Source organism: Conger conger, chromosome 3, assembly GCF_963514075.1.
Source record: "Conger conger chromosome 3, fConCon1.1, whole genome shotgun sequence".
NCBI lineage: Eukaryota > Metazoa > Chordata > Actinopteri > Anguilliformes > Congridae > Conger > Conger conger.
In genome coordinates, this window is record NC_083762.1 from 51,354,748 (window position 1) to 51,376,028 (window position 21,281).

A 21,281-nucleotide genomic window follows, 5' to 3' on the forward strand; every position below is an offset into this window, starting at 1 on the left:
AAAATGGGATGTTGGTCTAATGATTTTACTTTTATGCCAATAGCTTCTATACAATTTGGCTCATATTTTTATATTTTCAAAGAAAACTTTGCCAATGCATTAGATTTAAACGGAGAAGGGCAATCTTTGTGGTTACAGGATTAATGTGCTCCTTTTAAAGCAGGGAATTTTTGCTTTCAATACCCGAAGGATATGATAGTGTGTAAGGATTTATATTTTATTCCAACAATTCTACTTGATTTTAGAAATAGTGAAGCTAAATGGGGCGGCACGGATGGTGCAGTGGGTAGCACTGCCGCCTCACAGCAAGGAGGTCCTGGGTTGGAATCCCCGTCGGCCGGGGCCTCTCTGTGCGGAGTTTGCATGTTCTCCCCGTGTCTGCGTGGGTTTCCTCCGGGTACTCCGGTTTCCTCCCACAGTCCAAAGACATGCACGTTAGGCTGTGTCGAGGACCCGGCCCTAGGCCCCCCTGATGAGAGATTGACGGGGGATGGGTTAGAAAGGAATGCATTGTTAACCCCTCGCACACGCCATCGAGGTGGTAGTAAGAACGCCCGTAAGAAGAAAAATATGTGGTTCAGAGAATGAGCAGCCATACTTGTCAGTAGAGGAGTCTGAAGTCGGGGGACTTAGATTTAGGGTTTTAAGGAGCAAGGTTAAAGTTCTGACTGAGAATACCCCAACCCTACAGGGGAGGGGCACAATGCCTGGCTAAAGAAAAACAAAAATAAGGAAAACGGAAGGGATGTCAATACCGAAAGAAAATTAATGATTAATGGCGGATGATTTACACTCAGCTATTGGCTGGATGTCCTTTGTAGATCCCTTAAGGCGCCACAAAAAGGGGCACCTAAAGAGGGTGTTGGGATGGTGGCAGGCTTTAACGTCTGGCTTACATGAAATCAAAGTTTGGAGGAAGTCAAGGAGAGATTATGAAACTGACACAGACACCAGTGATGAATAGGTTCATTAAAAACAACATAAGGGCTAGTGTTTTTCCACTCATATATTAAGATGGGGGAAATTCCCAAACCAGAGGGGCCCATGACATAAAATATTGGGGACAGTTCTTTTAAGGTATGAGAAAATGACAATTGGAAAAACAGAAATAATTAATATGGTCATTAAAAAACAGGTTATATAAGAGATAAATGTCTTCCCGCTTGACATAATGGGGGCATTTCTTATCAAAAAAGGTACACTTTTGTATGCAAAAAAGATATATAAGGGATAAGCTTTTAGACCTTAGAGCAGGATCCCAGAATTTGGCTTCAGAAGATATCTACGAGCTGGTGAAGAGAGAGCAACACAAGACAGCTGTAGTCAAGCTGGAGTGGCGCGCTCCCTCTGCGCGCCACTCCAGGATATGGATATGGAGAGAGGAGTGACGTACGCGGTGCGGACTCAGCCCAAGAGTTGTGACAGCAGGACTGATGTCGAAGAGGTGTTCACACGCATCCCTCATCATACAGAAAAGCTGGTGAAAGAGTTAAAGGGCTTTTACAACATGCTTGGAGCCGTGAACTGCACCTGGAGGCCAACAGACGGGACGCGGGGTTCCTCCACGCTACAGAACACCTTCCTGCTGGACCCACGCAAGAACCTGAAGCCTCCCCCCCTAACCTCAGTGTCAGTGAGGAGAGGCATATGCTGCGGCTGCACTGCAAAACCCCCGACGTGTTCGAAGAAATACCAGTCCACATCCCAGACAACAGGCAGGAGAAGTACGAAGTGCAAAGTCACGTCTTTCGAAAGTCTGGGTCCTGATCCTGCCCCAGATTCCCAAACCAATGCAGCTGTTCAAAGAGCTCATCAACAGCAAGGAGGAGGGATCAAATCCCGCAGAAAACGAGATGGCTATATTTAGGGCATGAGTGGTAATTATAATCTATATTACTTGTAGAAGTAGGAAAAGTAATACATAGAAGTAATACATTATAAGTTTCCTTTTATTTTTATGTCTTTTATTTTTTAGAAAGATACTATATACGATATAAATAAGTAGTAGACTTTAGGGGTGTTCGTACCCATTGTATTAATGGAAGTTCAGTAGCTTTTATCTCCGTGAAGGGGGAGCCATAAGATAAGGTAAAGGCCAAAGAGGAGGATGGATATTGGAGGGGTGTACCTTGATTTCTAAACATCGTGGTGGAAAGGTAATTTAGAAAGAGCTAAGAGGGGTATATGTAACTTGCATGTGATTAGCAAACTGCAAAAGATGATATGTACACTGTAATCTGTATAACTCTATTCCTTTGATTGATTATAATAAAGTATATCTTACTATAATCATAGGTGATAAAGAGTCTTTAGAGGAATACATTGAATACAGGACATCGATTACCAGATTTGCATCACACCCTTCACTTCGAGACTGGGCTGGAAGTTCAGTAGAACTTACCAGGGCTCCAGGACGTTCGGAGTACTTGAGTTCGTCCCCGAGACACCTCCTCGTGGGGTACTGCTCGTGGGAACGTGAGGTCTGAGCTCGGCAAGGGGTCTGTGGCTCACGACAGCTGATTGGAGAGTCTAAATTGCCCGTAGGTATGAGTGTGTGAGTGAATGGTGTGTGTGCCCTGCGATAGACTGGCGACCTGTCCAGGGTGTATTCCTGCCTTTCGCCCAATGTATGCTGGGATAGGCTCCAGCCCCCTGCGACCCTGATCAGGATAAGCGGGTTCAGATAATGGATGGATGGATGGATGAAGCTAAATGGGCCTGAGAAAATGTAGGTAAGCTAGCTCTGACCAACATTGAACACAACACTTTAAAAAAAACATTGGATAGTGAGTGTACATTACATTACATTACATTACAAGGCATTTAGCAGATGCTCTTATCCAGTGCAACGTACAATGAAGTGCAGATTAAACTCAGGAACAAGTGTGAAGAGGACCCTAGAGGACAGTACGGTTCCGAGTCCTAGCGTGACCATACAGATACAATCGGAACCCTTGAAGAATACATCAACTTACAAACTAGCATACCATGGTTGGCAGCCAGAATACCCAGAGTACAACAATACAATAGCTAATACAAAACACAACAATATCTATATATAACTATATAAGTGCCATTATAGTCTATGGCATATACAAGGCTAATCATGGTGGTGAGGTAGGGAGGGAAAGGTGCAGCCTGAAGAGATGAGTCTTCAGTCTGCGTTTGAAAGTGATCAGAGACTCATTCCACCGCCGTGGGGCCAGGACAGACAGCAGTCGTGACCAAGAAGTGCGGGTATGGCGAGGGGGAGGTGCCAGTGGAGGTTGCTGAGCAGGGGGGTAACGTGAATGTCTGGGAACATTGAGTACCAGACGGGCTGTGGCATTCTGGATCAGTTGTAGGGGACTGATGGCAGATGCTGGAAGGCCAGCCAGAGAATTGCAATAGTCCAGGTGGGACAGGATCATTGCTTGGACAAGGAGCTGACTGGAGTAGGTGGTGTGGAAGGGTCGGATTCTACGGATGTTGTACAGGAAGAACCTGCATGCCCGGGTCACCATAGCAATGTTCTCGGAGAAGGACAGCCTGTTGTCCATCACATTTCTTGTACTAGGGGATGAGGTCACTGTGGTATCCCCTAGTGAGATGGAAAAATTGGAGAAGGGAGAGGTTAGAGCAGGGATGAAGATTACCTCCGTCTTACCTGGGTTGAGCTTTAGATGGTCATTGCTCATCCAGCTCTGGATGTACAATTAGGCTAAGTAAGTTAAGTCAATAAAAAAAAGAAATTCAGCTTGCCTACTTGCCTACTATGTCGGTGCATAATTTTGCATTTAGATATACATTCACTGAGCACTTTAGCACGTTTTTACTTTATTACACCTACTTATTCGTGCAATTATCTAATCAGCCAATTGTGTGGCAGCAATGCAATGCATACAATCATGTAGATATGGGTCAGGAGCTTCAGTTAATGTTCCCATCACCAATCAGAATGTGACTTTGACCAAGAACATAAATTGTACCAATATCCACATACTGGAGGACTGCACTGATAAATAATGATTCATTTAAAATCCAATGTGCTGGAATAGAAAGCAAAATCTTCATTGTTCAAATACTGACCCTGGTTCCACATAGGCTGCGCATAAGCGGCAAGTGCAGATGATATCAATGTAGAGTCCCTTTACTGCTTGCCAGAGTCGTTTCGCTCATAGTTCAACCAAATTTAACTTTGACCCCTCCAGTCGCGGACCTTTCAAGCGCAGTCAGTAGCTAGAGTGGGGAGTACAGAACGGACCAACTTTGCGAACGCAACATGGAGGAGAAATTTAATTTAAATGAAACAAATTAGCATGGCGAAACATATATGTTTTCTACTGGGGCTACCGGATTTGTAACAAATAAGCACTACTAGTTGAAATCTACCAGATTATGAACAGGCATCGCTAGCTAGCTACGTTACCTATAGATAGGCAGGATGGAATTCTATGTTGCGGTCAGCAGATAGTCCAAGTGTTTTTTGTTTGTTTATAACGGCATTCATTTCACGTTCAAAAGCAATTAGAAAAAGTGGAGAAGAAGAGAGACTCTGAAAACGAGTGAACAGCTCTCTCCCCGCCCTGGTTCAATGTGGATTGAGTTAATTTTGTGGGCAATGCTTAATTTAATAAAATCATATGTAAATAAGCAGAGACCCTGAAAACGAGCGACCAGCTCTCTCCCTGTACTGATTTAATGTGGATCACGTTAATGTTGTGCGTTGACCATGGCGGCAAACTGAGCGGAAAATGTCGCTCATGTGCGGCCTATGTGAAAGACGAGTTACAGACACCTCTATATGTAAAAATGTATGTGTTGATTTAAAGATTTGTACGTGTAGATTTGGGTGGGCTTAATAGGTGGACTTATCTGAGTGCTTTTTATATATTCGTTAAATGTAGCCTAATATATTCTATAAACGGATGTTAGTCGTCTTTGGCCATTGCAGAGCTGATTTGGATATTGTGGTTTTCTAATGGAACTACCCAAGCTGTCCACTAGATGAAGATATAAGACCACAATGTTTGCAGCGTCTTACCCCGTTACCCTTGCTTATCAGTATCCCAGACTGAGTTTATCTACGAAATACAAATTAGGAATTGCCTTATGGGTCGAACATGTCACGTATGTTATCATAATATCAATCTAAATACGCTACTCAACTTCCTATAACAGGGCTAGCCTACAGTCTAAATGGAGAGCCATTATATAATTTTTGCGTTCCCAGTTGAAATGTCCAATTTCCGACCTCGTTCCAGAGGGGTGTATTACGAAGGGAATTTAACATACCCAGGGTTTATTTGTGTAGGCTGGCTTCACTAAACCAAATAACCGCTATCGGGTTTAACCGATACTACGGGGTTACTAACTTTGTTAACCACGAAGTGTGAGATTTCACGTGTGGCGGTCTATGCAAAAAGTACATATTCCGCCAACAATGCCAGGGACAACTGTTGGCAAAATTGCTAATAGTGTAAATACGTTAGTTATACATTTATTTAGGTTATCATACCACTCTTAACCAATAAATCTACAATATCACAAATTGTCCTACAGTTTATTTCTGCTGCGGGAATTAGGCTACACTTTCTAGAGCTCCTAAAATGTAACTTAATATAAGACATTTAAAATGATTATGCCTGAAGCTAAAAAGGTTTATTCTTAAACTCGCACCAAAGTTTATTTTTAAATAGGCTCAGGCAGTAAGAGCAGTCATAGGGTTGCCAGTTCGATCCCGCCCTGGGTGTGTCGAAGTGTCCATGAGCAAGACACCTAACCCCCATATGTTCCTGATGAGCTGGTTGGTGCCTTGCAAGGTGTATGAATGGGTTAATGAGAAGCATCAGTTATACAGCACTTTGGATAAAGGCGCTATATAAATGCCAACCATTTTTAAACTCAAGTTCAAACTTATAGGCCTAATTAGGCTAAGGGAAGTAGATATTGATGCACAGGGTTCAAGAATATTGCATTATGTTGGCTTATGTATGCTCTCTGTTGAGAATCTATTTTACATTCGTATAGTGTAACCAGAAAGCCAGCCGATTAATTTTGTCTCTGCCAAGCGAAAACAACCCCGAGCTCGACAGGAATGTTATGAAGAGACTTCCACCTCCAAGGAGTTGATTGGTCAAAGGGCAGTGCTTTTATGTTTCAAGCCGATAGCCTGAACGTAACATGTCCAGGTTAGCCATGATTCGTTGCCCCAACGATATACCTACCCAGATTTAAAGCAACTCAGCTTTGTAGTACAGGGTTAGAAGTAACATCGCTGACCCCGTAATCTCGCTTTGTAATATATCGCACAGGGCTCCATTTCATATAGTACGTCGCTTGAACAATCTAGGACAGGGGTCACACACCCTATTCCTGGAGATCTACCGTCCTGAAGGTTTTCACGTCAATCCTAATTTGGCACACCTGATTCTACTAATTAGCAGCTCAATGAGATTTGAAGCTGTTGAATGAGGCATGCTTTGTTAGGGTTGGAGTGAAAAAGTACAGGACAGTAGATCTCCAGGGTTGGTGGCCACTGATCTAGGATAATTTGATCCGCCTCATGTCAAATTATATCATTAATTAAATTTGGCTTTACTCCATTTCATAAATGTGAACAACAATTTGATTAGTGAATCTAGCATTGGATATAAAGGGATAAAAAGGGCAGATGAATAACGGACCATACTCCTTAAGAAGACAAAGATTCTGTGTCTCAGAGATTATGGCCAGTGTCGATGCTGTCTCTGTAAGCATTTGGGCCATTCCCTCTGAGATGTGGGGCAGCTGAACAGGACCTATACAGGAGGATTGAGTCCACAAGTACTCCAGATTGTGCTGGTCGGTCCAGACAAAATGGCGCCACCCCTCAAAAGCAAACTTCACTGCCCGGTCTCCTATACTGTAGTTCCTCTCCATAGGCGAGAGGTGATGAGAGAAGAAGGCACAAGGGTGGACCTTGTTGTCCGGGGATCGCTGGGACAGGACAGCTCCGACACTAGTGTCGGATGTGTCCACCTCAAGGGTGAATTGCTTCTCAGGGTTGGGCATGCTTAAGACAGGAGCAGAGGAGTGCCTCTTCAGCTCCCTGAAGACAGAGTCGGCAGCGGGTGTCCAGCAGAAGTGACCTTGCTGGAGGTCAATGCAGACAGGGGAGCAGCGACGGAGCTGTACTTGTGGATGAATCTCCTGTAGAAATTGGCGAACCCAAAGAAGCATTGGAGCTCCTTGCAGTTCATAGGAGGGGGCCAATTAGCTACAGCAGAGGTCTTTTCAATATCCATTTCAAGCTTCCCCCTGGAGACAACAAGGCTGAGGAACTGGATGGAGGGTTGGTGGAATTCACACTTCTCGGCTTTGACAAACAGACGGTTCTCCAGGAGGTGACGGAGCACTTGATGGACGTGGTTAACATGTTCCTCCAGGGTACCGGAGAAGATGAGGATATTGCCCAGGTAAACAAGCACAAAGCGGTTGATCATGTCCCGGAGGACATCGTTGATGAGGTTCTAGAAGAACCCGATTGGCATCACAAGGTATTCGTAGTGGTCGCCATTGAAAGCCATCTTCTACTCGCCCTTGTGGATGCGGACCAGGTGGTAGGCGTTGCAGAGATCCAGTTCGGTGAAGTACTGGCACTTCTGTAGTGAAGAGAAGGCAGAGGAGATACAATACAATACAATTCAATACAAAGTCGTAGGGACATGTCCTTTTTCTCCACAAAGAAGAACCCGGCTCCAGCTGGAGATGATGAGGGATGGATCAGACTGGCAGCCAGGGAGTCACCAATGTACTTCTCCATGGAGAGGGTCTCCGGGACGGACAGGGAGAAGAGTCGACTTCTCGGGGTAGTGCCAGGATGCAGTTCAATGGCACAATCATAGGACCAGTGAGGAGGCAGGGAGCAGGCTCGGGATTTGCTGAAGACCTGTCCAACGTCGTGGTAGACATGTGGGGTCTCGGCTGCATCAGGGATGGACTCGGGCTGGTTGGAGGCAGATCAAGATCGAGATCATTGGTATGCTTGTTAATCGATAAAAGAGAATGAAAACAGGTTGAGACCAACAATCAAAATAATACATTGGTAGATAAACATCATGTGTATTCACATCATGTGAGGGCGATGAAATTATTAATTCAATTTAGGAAAATCTGTTTGTCATGAATATTCGATTGAGTGTGGGTCATGAGGACAAAGAGTGCATGTATCCACAATTTTAAATAATGTTGTTAAAATGTGCACATTTTTATGATACTACAGGCACTGCAGGACCTGGAGTTTAGTAGCGCTGCTATAGTGACTGCCATAAACCTTGGAGTGACACATGACAGCAACCTGGGTGAGTGAGACAGGCTTGCAGGCAGATTCTTCCTGTTCAACTTCGGAAGAATACACTCCTTTGTCATCACCTCGTCCACTCAAAACACTGGTATGGGCCTACCCGGATGTGATGGGAATGGCTCCTCCATGTCTTCTGACCATCATCAAACCAGCCACCCCACTCCATCTTTTCAACCACTCATCTCAGGCACATCTTCTGTCTGTTCCGGCCTCTGTGGTGGGATGCGCTGCTCACATAAGCCAATTACCATCTTCTGGTGTAGACTCAATACGCTCCTCAGATTGCATCTTGGATCCCTGAATTAATTGTTGGCACATAATTGACACATACATAATTTCTATTTCATATAGCATTTTAGAGGTACAGTCAGGTCCATAAATATCTTTTTGGCTCTATACACCACCACAATGGATTTGAAATGAAACGAACAAGATGTGCTTTAACTGCAGACTTTCAGCTTTAATTTTATTTTATTTACATCCAAATCAGGTGAACGGTGTAGGAATTACAACAGTTTGTATATGTCCCTCCCACTTTTTAAGAGACCAAAAGTAATGGGACAAACTAACAATCATAAATCAAATTTTCACTTTTTAATACTTGGATGCAAATCCTTTGCAGTCAATTACAGCCTGAAGTCTGGAAAGCATAGACATCACCAGACGCTGGGTTTCATCCCTAGTGATGCTCTGCCAGGCCTCTACTGCAACTGTCTTCAGTTCCTGCTTGTTCTTGGGGCATTTTCCCTTCAGTTTTGTTTTCAGCAAGTGAAATGCATGTTCAATCGGATTCAGGTCAGGTGATTGACTTGGCCATTGCATAACATTCCACTTCTTTGCCTTAATAAACTCTTTGGTTGCTTTCGCAGTGTGCTTCGGGTCATTGTCCATCTGCATTGTGAAGCGCCGTCCAATGAGTTCTGAAGCATTTGGCTGAATATGAGCAGATAATATTGCCCAAAACACTTCAGAATTCATCCTGCTGCTTTTGTCAGCAGTCACATCATCAATAAATACAAGGGAACCAGTTCCATTGGCAGCCATAAAAGGCCCACAAAAGGCCCACGCCATGACACTACCACCACCATGCTTCACTGATGAGGTGGTATGTTTTGGATCATGAGCAGGTCCTTTCCTTCTCCATACTCTTCTCTTCCCATCAGTCTGGTACAAGTTGATCTTTTTTCTCATCTGTCCATAGGATGTTGTTCCAGAACTGTAAAGGCTTTTTTAGATGTTGTTTGGCAAACTCGAATCTGGTCTTCCTGTTTTTGAGGCTCACCAATGGTTTAAATCTTGTGGTGAACCCTCTGTATTCACTCTGGTGAAGTCTTCTCTTGATTGTTGACTTTGACACACAAACGCCTACCTCCTGGAGAGTGTTCTTATCTGGCCAACTGTTGTGAAGGGGTTTTTCTTCACCAGGGAAAGAATTCTTCTGCCATCCACCACAGTTGTTTTCCGTGGTCTTCCGGGTGTTTTGGTGTTGCTGAGCTCACCGGTGCGTTCTTTCTTTTTAAGAATGTTCCAAACAGTTGATTTGGCCACACTGTTTTTGCTATCTCTCTGATGGGTTTGTTTTGATTTTTCAGCCTAATGATGGCTTGCTTCACTGATAGTGACAGCTCTTTGGATCTCATATTGAGAGTTGACAGCAACAGATTCCAAATGCAAATAGCACACTTGAAATTAACTCTAGACCTTTTATCTGCTCCTTGTAAATGAGATAATGAGGGAATAACACACACCTGGCCATGGAACAGCTGAGCAGCCAATTGTCCCATTACTTTTGGTCCCTTAAAAAGTGGGAGGCACATATAGAAACTGTTGTAATTCCTGATTTGGATGTAAATACCCTCAAATTAAAGTCTGCAGTTAAAGGATATCTTGTTAGTTTCATTTCAAATCCATTGTGGTGGTGTATAGAGCCAAAAAGAGGATAATTGTGTTGATGTCCCAATATTTATGGACCTGACTATATATATATAGTACTGTGCAGAAGTCTTAGGCACCCTAGACTTTATTATATATATGTTAATTTTTTTGTGTGTGTTAGTATAAAATAGCACATTTGAGATTTCCAAATATTCATTTTCGAAAAGATTTTAGTTTACAGAGACATTTGTGTATTTAATTTTAAAAAATAACATATTACTGTTAGCAATTGACTACTTTTTACATAAAAACTTGATCAAGGCTGTCTGTGATCAGAAGCAAGGAGCCAACCAAAGTCTGCAGAAGAACTGTGGCAAGTTCTCCAACATTCTTGGAACAACCTACCTGCTGATTGTCTTATAGAACTGCAGGACAGCGTTGGCTATCTCAGAGAAGTGATGCAGTTTTAAAGCCAAAGGGTGGTCACAAAAATATTGATTTGATTCAGTTTTTAACTATTCTGCCAAATTACTAAAATGTATAATACGTTTATTTAGGACCTTTCATTGAATTATTTTTGAAAGAATCTTATCTGTACAGAATGTTATACAGGTGCTTAACATTAACATTATACAGTTTTTTTCCCCAGTATACCATTGACTATTTTTTGGCTCTTGATAAGTGGGTTCAGTTGTCTCACTCTCATAACTGCTTTGGTTTTCAATCACTGTCCTTGTTGCTATGCAGCCAAAGATACCTCCTGGCAGGGCCACTTTTACAATCCCCAATGTCCCTGTTGCTACCTGTTGCTCTCTTCCCTAACAGCAATCTCAATTTTTCCCTCTCCGTAGTGCCAGCAGGGCTCGTGCCCCGAATCCCAGATGCTGTAATCTTAACTCTGTTGTCTGGCCTCCCTCTGGGTGCTGACCACTCCTGCACTGCCATCAACGGCCTGGTAAGGTGGAGCTAATCTTCATCCCAGTTCCAACCTCTCTTTTCTCTGATTTTCCTATTTCACTAGGGGATACCACAGATGTTAACAAGTCATCAAATGCAAGTCCAAGTCATGTCTCAAGTCTCTGAGCTAGAGTCCAAGTTAAGTCTCAAGTATCCAGAATGGTGCAGCCTAAACAACAGTATGGCTATATAAATTCATCACGATTCCTATGCTAATTGAAGATATAGAAACCAGAAGTGTAGAAGACATATTTTGTATATTACATCAAGTGTGTGACAATTGAAGAAGCAGTTTTATCAGGGGCACACAAAAAGATAGTGTTTATTTCATTTATTTATTCATATATAAATTAACTACCACACCTGAGCCAACGTTTTGGCAAAGCCTTTCTCAGGATGGCCTTATGTTATCTTATGTTCATGGTTCAGTGGTGTTTTAACTAAGGAATATCTTTAATATAAATAATTGAAAAATAATCATTGGCTGTGACATTATTCACTTTGTCATTTTCACGATGCCATTTGGCAGACTCTTATTGTTCACGAGTCCTTATTGACAAGCCGGAGTCGAGTCTCAAGTCATTTTTGGACGAGTCTGGAGTCTGTGTATGTGCGACTCAAGAGTCGCTTCCGAGTCGCTGACTCGAGTCCCCATCTCTGGGGGATACCACAGTGACCTCATCCCCCAGTGCAAGAAACCTCTTTGGTAATGGACGATGGGCTGTCCTTCTCCGAGCACATCGTAGCGGTGACCCGGGCATGCAGGTTCTTCCTGTAAACATCCAGAGTGTCTGTCCCTTCCTCACCACACATTCTCAGCTCCTCATTCAAGCAATGGTCCTGTCAGAGCCCTACAATTGATCCAGAATGCTGCAGCTTGTCTGGTTTCCAGACATTCTCACATCACCCCCTGCTCAGCAACCTCCACTGGCTGCCTGTTATGGCTCACATGAAATGTAAAACCTTGATTCTCACATACCAGGCAGTTAAGGGATCAGCCTCTGCATATATATTTTTATTTTATTTTTTTATTTCTGATTTCTGATTTCCCTTTTTCTCCCCCAATTGTACCCTATCCAATCCAATTAGTGTTTACACCGCCGACACCTCATCCCTTGGCGGCCCAAAGGGATCTGGCGATCCGAGAACAACACGCCTTCTTCAAGTCGTCTCATCTCATGCTCGTGACCGTGATTCCGAGGCGCCCGGGGTGCTGTTGTGCACGGCGATCCGCTAACCCTGCCAAGTCCCTCCCACTGGAGCAGCGAGGCAATTATGCTGCTCCATGAGAGCCGGCCAAACTTGCCTTTTGGCAGAAGCCCCTGCGTATATTCAATCACTAATCAGAACCTATACACCAGCCAGACCCCTCTGTTCCGCTACTTTGGGATGCCTGGCACCTCCCCCTCATCGCACCTGCTCTTCTCGGTCACGACTGCTGTCTGCTATGGCCTCACAGTGGTGGAATTACCTTCCTGTGGATGTCAGAACAGAGGAATCTTTGACCATTTTCAAGCGCAGACTGAAGACTCATCTCTTCAGGCTGCACCTTTCCCTCCCAACCTCACTACCATTATTAGCATTATTCATGCCATAGATTATAATAGCACTTATATATAGTTATTGTAGTACTCAGGGTATTCTAGCTGCCAACCGTGGTATGCTCATTGGTAAGTTTATGTACTCTTCAAGGGTTAAATTTGTATCTATGTGATCATGCTAGGACTCGGTACTTTCCTCTAGGGACCTGAATGTACTTGTCCCTCAATTTCATTTGCTCTTCATTCTTTGTCACTCTGGATAAGAGCTTCTACTAAAAGTGACTTTTCATCCTAAAGTAGGCCTACTTAATGACATGGGACTGGTTGCACCAGTTGTGAATAACCAAGAACTAATGTAAATCACTACTAAGTAACGTAAATACACAACTAAAATAAAACATGTTGCACCACACACTATAGTTAGATAACATTTCAAAGGGCAGACCGATTTAAACACAGGAGCATCTCAAAAAATTTGAATTTGAAAATAGATTCATTACACATAAAGCCTTTTTTTCTTTTAATCTTGATGATTACAGCTTACAAAAATCCAGTATCTCAAAATATCAGAATATTATACAAGACCAATCAAAGGATTTATAATACAGAAATGTTGACCTTCTGAAAAGTATGTTAATTTATGCACTCAATACTTGAGTATGCGCAAATTACTGCATCAATGCAGTGTGACATGGAGGCAATCAGCCTGTGGCACTGCTGAGGTGTTATGGAAGCCCAGGTTGCTTTGATAGCGGCCTTCAGCTCGTCTGTATTGTTGGGTCTGGTGTCTCATCTTCCTCTTGATTCTCTATGGGGTTCAGGTCAGTCAAGCACAGTAATACCATGGTCAGCAAACCAGTTACTAGTAGTTTTGGCACTGTGGGCAGGTGCCAAGTCCTGCTGGAAAAGGAAATCAGCATTTCCATAAAGCTTGTTAGCAGACGGGAGAATGAAGTGCTCTAAAATCTCCTGGTAGACAGCTGCGTTGACTCTGGACTTGATAAAACACAGTGAACCAACACCAGCAGATGACATGGCACCCCAAATCATCACTTACTGTGGAAACTAAACACTGGACGTAAAGTAACTTGGATTCTGTGCATCTCCACTCAAAAAGTAAATGCGAAATGTACTTTCATCTGAAAAGAGGACTTTGGACCATTGAGAAACAGTCCACTTCTTTTTCTCCTTAGCCCAGGTAAGACGCTTCTGACGTTGTCTCTGGTTCAGGAGTAGCTTGACACAAGGAATGCGATACTTGTAGCCCATTTCAGTAATGACCTTCTGTGGCTCACCCTCCTTGTGGAGGGTGTCAATGAGGATCTTCTGGACAACTGTCAAGTCCACAGTCTTCCCCAGCAGTCTGATTGTTTGACCAAGTATTGAGTGCATAAATGAACATACTTTTCAGAAGGTTGACGTTTCTGTATTATAAATCCTTTTTTTGATTGGTTTCATGTAATATTCTAATATTTTGAGAAACTGGATTTTTTATTTTCATGAGCTATAAGCTGTATTCATCAAGATTAAAACAAAAAAAGGCTTTAAATATTTAACTTTATGTGTAATGAATTTAGAATATATGAAAGTTTCAGTTTTTGAATTGAGTTACGGAAAAAAAAGAACTTTTCCACAATATTCCAAATTTTTGAGATGCACCTATATATTGCAGAATTGCTTGAAACCTTTGCCAATGTTATGTGTATAACTGAGTTGAAAGTTTTACTGTAAACCCTTTAGTTTGGTACCAGTTTCTGAATTCATAGCCTTAGGGGAAATGGAGAAGTGCGGTGCACATGACACAATATTGGTTGCTGTTACGGGTTATGTCCATTACATATCCTGGAGTCTACTGATTGAGTCAATCAACATTGACATAATTGTGTGTAACTTTACATTACTTTATGAAGAGCTTGTGCACTACTAACTACGTTTTATGTTAAGGACACAATGGTGTAACCAAATTTAGTAGCTGTCTAGTTGTAAATTAACTAGTAGCTATGCTAAGCCTGCAATGTGAGCTTTACATTCCAAATAAAGGGACAACTTATGAAAAGCTGGTGTGACCCTATACCCTGCACTGGGTTGCAGGAGTCATTTGTAAGTTTGTACTTAAGCTTGTGTATGTTTCAAAGTGTCACTTTACTAAATTCAGTTGTACCACCGATAAGTAAGTCATGTCTTAGCTTGTGTAAATAACCAATCATTACATTACATTACATTAATGGCATTTGGCAGACGCTCTTATCCAGAGCGATTAGACTAAGCAGGAGAATCCTCCCCTGGAGCAATGCAGGGTTAAGGGCCTTCCTGAAGGGCCCAATGGCTGCGCGGATCTTATTGTGGCTACACCGGGGATCAAACCACCGACCTTGCGGGTCTCTTAACCACTACGCTACAGGCCACCAATCAACAAGCTACAATGTAAACACGGAAATCAATTTGAATTTAGTTTAATAGGCTACATATAGCATTGTTAATTTTGCATTAATTTTGCATTCCATGAAGATAATGCAGCAGTTTTGTGGCCCTCTTTCAGGTTGGGCGTAATCAGAGAGTGTTGTCATGGTAACCTGTTATGAGACATTGACTTTATCACACCTGTGCTTCTCTAGCTAGTGAACTAGCCCACTACACAAGCATAAACCATCAACTATCTAAATTAATTAGCCTTTAACCCGTATTGATGACGAATGCCATTTTAGTTAGTCCGCCTTCTTGAAAGCTCTAAACCGTAATTTTCATTTTGTCTGCCTTTGGTTAGGGTACCTTATTTTTCCTAGTCTACCATTACAGCACAATTTACACCTCCATAGTGCAATTATTTAGTAGTTACTAAGTTCAATGTATAAACTAGTTTGTGTGGTGCAATCCATTTTTAGTTACTAATGTGCAAATATTGATTTAGTAAATGTCACGTTTCATGCCTGTCAATTCATGTTTTATGTTTAGTAATTGTCTTCGTTACATTATTGTCACGTCACGTATTATGTTAGTCTAGTCTCGCCATGTTTTTATGTTTAATTTCCTGTTACGTTTCATTTTCATGTCATGTTACGTTTCATGTTTAGTTGTTACGATTTAATTGTTAGTCTTGTCATGTCACGTTATTTAATTTAGTCATGTCACAGTTTGCAAACTTGTTATGTCACGATTTATGTTGTTTTGTTCAGTTCATTGTTTAGCATAGAGTTTTTTGTGTCTTTCTGCAATCCTTGCATTCATGCTTTCTCTCTCTCTCCCTTTCTGTCACTCACGCTTCCCTAATTGTTACAATTTCCCTTGTCTTCTTTCTAATCTACTAACTTTAGATCAGGATTGGGTAATACTAACATTCTAACCATGTGTTCACGTTACCTTACGTTTCTTGTGCATGTAATTTACTAATTTACTAACGCTAGGGCAGGATAGGTTTATTACTAAGGATTACTAATTATCTGGTTAACTTATCAATCCTCCACACCTGATTTCCATTTGCATGCTGCTCTCCAGCTAATTGTCTGCACCTGTCTACACGTGCATATAAGCTCAGTTCCATATCATGTCTTTGCGAAATTGTTGCCTCCTGTTTGTCAGTGCACTTTTAAGCGTTTTGTCAAGCTATTGTCTACCCGTTACGATCCAAGCCTGTTTATTGACCAAAGATTATTGACTTCTGTTTTGTTGACCATTGCCTGCCTGTATCACAACTTTGCCTGCTGTCTTTGTGCTTTTGCCCCGTGGAGCAGACTTCGGTCTTGACTCTTGCGCCGTCATCGACTCCGAGCCTGCCTACCGTCCGAATTTTTGCATGGTTTACCGATTTCGAGACTGCCTTCTCCCTTGGTATGTGTATGAACTTTGCTTGTTATTTGACTAAGCTCACTGGACATTCCCTGAATAAAGCAGTGATGGGACTTTATTACATCTCTGTTGTCTGAGTCATGCATTTTGGGTCCAACCCCCCACGCATCCGTCTCAGAACAATTTCGCCACGATGGACCCTGCTGACTCAAGAGCCATGTTCCACACCCTCCAGGAACAAGGCGCCATCGTTCAGCAACACTCTCAAGGGATCTCCGAACTTCGTCAGGAGATTCGAGAGCTGTGTGCTGAGATGAGGAGACTCGCCATCACGATTCAGCCGCACCCACTGGAACAACCTGCCAACCCGCCTGCACCTCCACCTACCAACCCCATGGGAACCTGGCAATTCCGGGAGCCACAAACACCCCACCCCGGAGAGGTTCGGTGGAGAACCGGAGAGATGCAAGGCGTTCCTATTACCCGAACTTCGCTGAAGAGATCCGCAAAGTCATCCAGCAACCAAGAGCCGTCCTCCCACTTGATCGCCCTTCGCCAAGGCAGGAAAACCACGGCGGACCATTCGATTGACTTCCGCACTCTCGCGCCAGCCACCAACTGGAATGATGCAGCTCTGCCGAACCTGTTCCTGACAGCCTGAGTGAGGCACTCCAGGACGAGTTGGCACGACTCAAACCAATCACCCAGTTCCACCCACTCGTCCGTGCTGCCATTCATTTGGACAACCATGCCAGACAACGGCGGACCGAGAGACAGGTCCCACCTGGCCAGACACACCCCAGGCGAGGGTCAAGTCCCCGACCGGACGAGAGGCAAACTGAAGGAGACGAACCCATGGACTTTTCCCGTGCGGGCATGAAAATATAGAGACTGTTGGAGAACAAATTGTTCATCAAGTCAGAGAAATGTGTTTTCCATACTGACACTGTCAAGTCCCTGGGTTTCATTTTGAAAAAGGGACAGATCAGGGTGGATCCCAAGAAGGTTCTGGCGGTCACTAACTGACCCACGCCTGTCTCTCAAAAACACCTCCAACGCTTCTTGGGATTCGCCAACTTTTACCGAAGATTTATCAGGTCCTACAGCCAGGTTGTCTCCCCCCTCACCAAGCTTACATCCACTGCCATGCCATTCCGTTGGGGTCCAGAAGCAGAGGGGGCATTTATCAAGATCTCCTCTGCTCCCATCCTGGTGCACCCAGACCCCACCCGCCAGTTTGTTGTGGAGACGGATGCGTCTGAAACTGGGGTGGGAGCCGTGCTGTCACAAGTGTCTGCCTCCGAGAACCGGTTAAACCCATGCGCTTTCTTCTCCAAAAACCTTTCACCAGCGAGAGAAACTATGACGTGGGGAACCGAGAACTCCTTGCTGTCAAACTGGAACTAGAGGAGTGGAGGCATTGGCTGGAGGGGTCCGAGAAACCTTTTGTCGTCCGGACAGACCACAAGAACTTGGCGTACCACCAAACAGCTAAAAGACTCAACTCACGCCAAGCTAGATGGGCACTATCCTTTGGAAGATTCAACTTCGCACTCACCTACCGCCCAGGTTCCAAGAATGTTAAGCCAGATGCCCTGTCCCGACAATTTAACACCTGTCCCGAGCATGAGGCGCCTGAGAACATCCTCCCCGGTTCCTGCACCGTCGTGTCAGTAACTTGGAAGATTGAGGCGGTGATCCAGAGGGCTCTACGGGAGGAGCCTCTCATCTGGCTGCCACCCCCAGTCCAATGGGCCAACCAGGATTTAGGAGCCGCCTTACGTTGTGTGTCTCCCATGAATCTGGCTTCATGGAGCAAGATGCTCACCTGGGTTGAGTATGCACACAACACCCTGCCCTGCGCCGCCACCAGAAAGTCTCCCGTTGAGATCTCCCTAGGCTACCAACCTCCACTGTTTCACATTTTACATTTACATTTTAGTCATTTGGCAGATGCTTTTAATCCAAAGCGACTTACAAGTGAATAGGTTCTTCCACAAGTCAAAGCATCACATCCATAACTAGGAAAATACACATGAAGTGCTGTGATGTCGGTGAAAACGCAGTAGTATAATAAAATAGCTGCTTCGTTCTTCTCTGGGAATTTATGCAAACACACAAACCTGCCCTCCCATCAATCACTCCCTTTTTCTGGTTGTAATGGGAGCATTGGTTTGCAGAAAGGATGGATTATGCCTGCCATTGGGAATTTCGTGTTGATTGGACATTATCACTGGCAGGCTGGGCTCTACTGCTGATGGACGACTCGCTGCAGTTGTCTTTGCACCAGCCCTCTTGGGAAATGCACGGTCAACCACTATCCCCGCCCCTGGCTCTTAATACAATATGGGTTGGGTGAGGGAGGGGTCCTGTGGCCTCAGAACAAATTAACCAGTGAAATACCAATGCTCTATACCACAGGTTTTCAATCTTTTCACTCATTTTTATGCAGCCTAAACATATATTTCTATAACCCATTGAAAGCTATCCATATAATTATATGAGGTATGTGAAGTGTTTGTTTCCTTGGGTCATTTGATATTTGGTTTACACACAGTGTTTTTCCACTTTAAATGAAATGTACAGTACTGTGCAAATGTTTTAGGCAGGTGTGAAAAAATGCTGTAAGAATGCTAGTAAGAATGCTTTCAAAAATAGAAATGTTAATAGTTTATTTTTTATCAATTAACAAAATGCAAAGTGAGTGAACAGAAGAAAAATCTAAATCAAATCAATATTTGGTGTGACCACCATTTGCCTTCAAACCAGCATCAATTCTTCTCAGTGCACTTTCACAAAGTCAGGGTATAGTCAGGTATCCCTGGGTTCGAATCCCGGTCGGCCGGGGCCTCTCTGTGAGGAGTTTGCATGTTCTCCCCATGTCGCGTGGGTTTCCCCTAGGTACTCCGGTTTCCTCCCACAGTCCAATGACATGCAGGTTAGGCTGATTGGAGTCTAAATTGACTATGGGTATGAGTGTGTCAGTGAATGGTGTGTGTGCCCTGCGATAGACTGGCGACCTGTGCAGGGTGTATTCCTGCCTTTCCCAATGTATGCTGGGATAGGCTCCAGCCCCCCTGCGACCCTGTTTAAGATAAATTGGTTAAGATAATGGATGGATGGATGGATAGTCAGGTATGATTAACCAATTATATCAAACAGGAGCTAATAATCATACATACACTGGTTTCTGCCAATTCTGAGCTGATGGCACTGCTGGATATCTTCCAATTGTGAAGGGAATGCATGATGTGTCTTTCATCTGCTGTACTAAGTTTCCTTGGCTCACCACTGCCTCTATGGTCCTCAACATTGCCTGTTTCTTTGTGCTTCTTCAACAGAGCTTGGACAGCACATCTGGAAACCCCTGTCTGCCTTGAAATTTCTGCCTGGGAGAGACCTTGCTGATGCAATATAACTACCTTGTGTCTTGCTGTGCTCAGTCTTGCCATGGTGTATGACTTCTGACATTAAACTGTCTTCAGCAACCTCACCTTGGAAGCAGAGTTTGGCTGTTCCTCACCCAGTTTTAACCCTCCTACACAGCTGTTTCTGTTTCAGTTAATGATTGTGTTTCAACCTACATATTAAATTAATGATCATTAGCTCCTTGCTAATACCTGTCTTTTAGCGGCACATTCATAACGTTAAGTTATTTTGGAAGGATTTTGCATCCAAATGTCACATTGAATTGCCCATTACCAGGTTTTAATACTTCTATATTACTTAACTTTAGTTATATTTTTTAAATCTGAGTTTAAAAAATGAGGGGAACGAAGCTTTTACACCTACCATAGAGGGTTACAGAAAAAATAAAGAGTTTTCCTATGAAGATAATCCAAAGAACCCTTTGGCAGTCTTTTTTTCTAAGAATGACATCTGCTATAGGTAACACAGCACTGTTGATCATCAATATAAAGTATCTTAATCATGTCAATCCCCCCACCCTCCTTCCATTTTCTTAATGATGTACAGTTTGCATACATCTGAGGTCAACCACTGCAAGCCTGCTGATCTGTCGCCCACTATATTGTTTTTAGGCAGGAAAACACCACTGTCATACGCCTCCTTTTCTCTCCCTCCGCCTTCTTTTCCTAATGAGTATTCATAGGCTGCCTGTATTTTTGCATACATACAGTGGTGTGAAAAAGTGTTTGCCCCCTTCCTGATTTTTTTTTTTTTTTTTTTTGCATGTTTGTCACACTTAAATGTTTCAGATCATCAAACAAATTTAAATATTAGTAAACACAAAATGCAGTTTTTTAAATGAAGGTTTTCATTATTAAGGGAGAAAACAAATTCAAACCTACATGGCCCTGTGTGAAAAAATGATTGCCCCCTAAACCTAATAACTGGTTGGGCCACCCTTAGCAGCAACAACTGCAATCAAGCGTTTGCGATAACTTGCAATGAGTCTCTTACAGCGCTGTGGAGGAATTTTGGCCCACTCATCTTTGCAGAATTGTTGTAATTCAGCCACATTGGAGGGTTTTCGAGCATGAGCCACCTTTTTAAGGTCATGCCACAGCATCTCAATAGGATTCAGGTCAGGACTTTGACTAGGACACTCCAAAGTCTTCATTTTGTTTTTCTTCAGCCATTCAGAGGTGGACTTGCTGGTGTGTTTTGGATCCTGCTGCAGAACCCAAGTTCGTTTCAGCTTGAGGTCACGAACAGATGGCCGGACATTCTCCTTCAGGATTTTTTGGTAGACAGCAGAATTCATGGTTCCATTTATCACAGCAAGTCTTCCAGGTCCTGAAGCAGCAGCCCCAGACCATCACACTACCACCGCCATATTT

The 21,281-nt window shown here is 43.3% G+C and overlaps 1 long non-coding RNA gene across 1 annotated transcript; it reads left to right on the forward strand.

Moving 5' to 3' along the window:
- Positions 1–1,472: 1,472 nt before the first annotated feature.
- LOC133124796 (uncharacterized) lies at positions 1,473–20,102 on the forward strand. The gene is made up of 3 exons (XR_009708345.1): positions 1,473–1,877; positions 11,050–11,153; positions 19,821–20,102. It is a non-coding gene; the product is annotated as an uncharacterized LOC133124796 (long non-coding RNA).
- Positions 20,103–21,281: the final 1,179 nt, after the last annotated feature.